Source organism: Mizuhopecten yessoensis, unplaced genomic scaffold (genome assembly GCF_002113885.1).
Source record: "Mizuhopecten yessoensis strain PY_sf001 unplaced genomic scaffold, ASM211388v2 scaffold9561, whole genome shotgun sequence".
NCBI classification, from domain to species: Eukaryota; Metazoa; Mollusca; class Bivalvia; order Pectinida; family Pectinidae; genus Mizuhopecten; species Mizuhopecten yessoensis.
The window spans coordinates 1,231,012-1,235,806 of NW_018408109.1; positions in this window are offsets into that span (position 1 = coordinate 1,231,012).

Consider the following 4,795-nt stretch of genomic DNA (forward strand, 5'->3'; position numbering starts at 1 on the left):
TATATGACACAATTTTTCATCTACAATCATCAAATTGTATAAGCTGGTACATTTTGAGAAGGCGGAATGTCACGTAAAAAATAAGTCCCTGTGACCTACATTTTGACCTTTGACTTAAATTAAGAATAAGTGAGATACCGCTTGTCCGGTGTATATCTGCCACATTATTTTGCTTGTGATCATCAAAGGTGGTATGCTGGTATGTCTTGATAAGGCGGAGTGTGACCTAAACATTAGGTCAATGTGACCTTCATTTTGTCCTTTGAACTAAAATTAAGAATGTAAAATAAGTTAGATAACACTTGTCCGGTGTGTATATATAAGTTGGTATGCTGGTACACTTTGCAAAAGCGGAGTGTCACCTAAAACAACGTCTGGTGACCTTCATTTTGACCTTTGACCGTAATTTAAAAATGCAATATCAGTGGGATACGGCTTGTCCGGTGTATATCTACCATATTATTTCACCTGTAATCATCAATGGTGGTATGCTGGTATGTCTTGTTAAGGTGGAGTGTCGCCTAAAATTAGATCATTTTGGCATTTGAACTTAAATAAATGTGCAAAATATATGAGATACAGCTTGTCCGCATATCTCAGACAATATTTGACCTGCAATCATCAAAGCTATGTTGGAGTGTTGCGTAAAAATGACCATAACTCCCTGCATAAGCGGTGGGCATATTGGCAATGCGTTTCTATTTTGTTTATCACTACATTTACGTAATTTTTTTTTATTCTGTTTCTTTTTTAGTTGCCTTTTGTTTGTTTGTTTTTATTAATTAGCATTTACATGCATGATTGGAAACTTGTCTCAGAAATAAATTCCTCCACTAGGTCACAGAAGATATCCATACTAACTATATTTCAGGAAGCGAGATGAAGTTTAAGGATCCCCAAAAACTGTTACTAAGTGTTGGAAACCGTTTCGTCCGGCATAACTACAGATTCGAACACTGGATTTCAGATTGTAATCCTGTCACTCTAACAAAATACGCTACCTGTTCGATGTAAGTGTCCTGGTCCAACTGTACTACAGCTTAACTTGCTTAAACCTTAGGGAGGTCCGTTAGTCTAGTGGTACATGTTGGACGCCGGGCTCGTGACCGAAGGGTAACGTTGTGGGTTCGAGTCACGTCACGGCACTATGTTGTATCTTTGAGCAAGATACTTTACTCTGCTTGAGTACGTGGTTGGGCATTTCTGGAATTGTTGAATGCTAGCTGCGATAACGTAGCTTTCTGACGACGAGACATTTTTGATATATTGCGTCGTCAGAGCGGAGAGTAGGCAGGGTATGAATATTCGTTCTAGTTGAATGCTACATGTAGCTGTGAGCGCCTAAATGACAGCACCGGCTGTATGCTCCCCATGGAGTTGAGAAAGGTATTGGCTGGTTGCAAAGGCCCCACAACCACGGATAATAATGTGTGAACCGCTTTGAGACGATCTTCGAACTAGGTTGTGATAAAGCGGTATATAAGAACATCGGGCCTGTTTGTTTATGCGGAACAACCGGTTTAACCGTTTATAAATATAACAATTTCGGGTATAAACCCTGGCGGACCTGCAAATGTGTATGCAGGCCTTGCAAGGCTTTGTCAAGGCTCGCCTGAAAGCAGCATCAGATTACTAGGTCCGACCTTATTTAATAAACGAACAACAGTGGTCCGACCGGTTTGACCGTTTAAACGCAAATTAAACGGCCCAGGACTTATTATTAGTATAGCTATATCCTAACGGAAGTTAATGGGAGGTTACTGTAAACCACAGTGCGATGGGACAGGGATCCCTAAACATAAGGTTTTATTATAGTCATGCAAATGACTTTTCGTACAGTAATAAGAAAACATTTCGTCATTACTTGTATGTTAAAAAGGTAATGACATCATAAACAAAGTACACATAATGCGGACGTCCAGACATTCTGGCGTCTTAAAATGATTACAATGAATGGACTTACGTAAATGCGTCAATGAAATCATAAATGCTCAAATGAATAGTAAACGTTTAAAACGTATGATATGTGTAGTAAGTAAATCTCAATTTCTAGACGTCCGCATTATGTGTAATTTTTGTATGACGTCATTATTTTTGACGTCTTAAGTATGTGTACTTTATTTATAAATTATTATAAAATATTATAAATTCAAATCGCTTGATGAGCCCAAAGATGGGAGGAAGTACTAGCGACATTGATGAGCCCGAAGATGGGCGGAAGTACTAGCGACATTGATGAGCCCAAATATGGGCGGAAGTACTAGCGACATTGATGAGCCCAAAGATGGGCGGAAGTACTAGCGGCATTGATGAGCCCAAATATGGGCGGAAGTACTAGCGACATTTAGTCTTCTGTGTTTTGTTTAATTTATATTTCTACAGTCACACGGGGTTTTGACATGTTTTACCGCTATATGTATTTACCTCGATATAAGTCAGCTCCTTGGGGAACTATAAATTTATGTCAAATTAGTGTCCTCTAGATAATGTATACTAGATGGAGTCAAGGGTGACAGTTCTTAATGAGAAGAAGACAACGTTTCCATGGAGATCGATGAATACTAAATATTTCTAGCAATATTTCACTCTCCACCATATACCAGGTGTTAAGTCCATTTTTTTTCTTATTTCAAAATAGTTGTTCATAATTTTTCTAAATACCAAAATGGGAAATTGAATTAAATCTAAATACCGGAAAGCAAATATGCAGTAATACATTTAGCGTGGACCAGTCGTAAAGCTAACTCTTTAGACGAACAGCTTCCACCCGAGGTTATGTACCTAAAGAGAGAAGGCAGAAGATATATTTTAGTCGAATATAGTTACATTTTATGTATCTCTAATTCAGAAAGAGTTTTATTTAATTCATATATATGTAGAAATAAAGCAACCAACAAACGAAAAAAACACAAACATTTTTTATTTTTTTTATAATGATTTATCAGTGTAAAATTACGATGTCGGCGCATTTTCATAAAAATGGACACAAAGTACGATGGGTAGAGCCACCTTAACCAAGTTACAGTTATATGATGTAAGGTGATATCTATTATATATTTAGCTATAGTGATAATACATTTCAGTTGGTAGAAAAGATAAAATATTTGTTTTGCAGTTTATATATAATCCCAAGGGTTTGTAATCTCTGTGGCGTTTTCTTACCCCATCTAAGACTTTTAAGTACATTGGACAAAAACTTTAAAAGATAAAGTTTTTATATAAACATGTCGTTTTTAATAAAAACGGCCATTTTCAATTCATTTGAAGTGTTCTAGTTGTTTATGCACTTAACATGTCTTACAAGCTTGCCATGGTGATATTTACTTGGAATCAGGCATAAAAGGTATTTAACAGATTATTCTATAAAATGGGCTTAATTTCTAAGAGCTATGGCGGGTTGCTATGCCTATTTCCCCAAAGCTGATACCGCTGTGCCACCGTGTGCTGTTATGACGCGTCCCCAGGTATTTTAATACAGGTATAATAGCTCTATCGGAATCCTGTGTTTAATAATAGATTAATGTAAACAGCTGTATTCAAGGCTACAGCTATCGATACATGCGTTTCACGATACAGACTTATTTCGCGTTATTTCTATGAAGTAACACAAGATCGTACACTCATTACCAACAAGTTTTGAGAGGATTTAATTTTCATTACTACTGCCTGCGTCATGCCGTTACCTGCTTTCTTACAAAACAAACATCTTTATTTAATAGCAGGTCTAACACGGGTATTGCGCTCCTTACTTTGTGCTGCCGTCTTCTTGCATTTCAAACAAATGAGACTATCCTCAACGATGAATTTCCCCGTATTTATGGTAATACATTTGCGATTTACAACACTTAATATATTTTGTTTGACATTTTATTATTCTGACACAACAATCCCACACGTTTTTTTTTTTAATTTCAGCACTATTTGTTTGTGTTTACATAATAGATAAAATTACTAGGGCCATTTGGAGGGTAAAACAATTTATAAATAGTTTTTAGATGATGTCTTATCTACAAAGCGTGGCTGTACTGTACACGTGTACAGTGCTTTCTTGACATGATTCCATAGACGTTATGTTAGGTATGCTATTAAAATATAAATATAATGTACCATTGATTTTAAAAATATTTTATAACTTAATTAAGGAAAAAGATCACACGCCTCAGTATAAAAAAAGGGAACCTTGACAATTCGAACTTGCACCGTTCACTTCATCTGGTCACAAGTTAACTGTGTTACACATTCGGCTACATCGAACATAGACGAAGATGGGAATGCAAACTGTTTTAACCCAAGAAACACCTGTCGCAGTTTAAGAAACTCGCCCATCCCTGTTTTTCATTCTTTTGAGCACTTTCCCAAAGGAGGACCACTTTTCCGGAATACGATTTGTTTTTGTATATTACATCACGGAATAAAAAAGCTTATTGAAAAGTTGGTCCTCGGATGGGAAAGTGTTGAAAGATTTTTTTTATGTCTGGGAAACCCCATCACTTTCATAGATATAGTGAATATGGTTATATTTGCAGTATCCTGTTAACAATACCTAATATCTCAGCAGTTCAAAATCTCATAATCTATTGGTTTTATATATATCCTATGCATTTTCGCTGCTAGAAATTATCTACTCATTAATATTTTTTCCATTTTCATAAATGCCAACTTAGGGATATATGGGCAGTTTTCCACCATAGCTCTTTTCATTTCATGACTTAAATGATGCCAGTGGTATAATTCTCTTGGTTTGTGCTAGAGTTATTTCCCAGGTAAATGTAAAAGTAAGCCCCTGCCCCCCCCC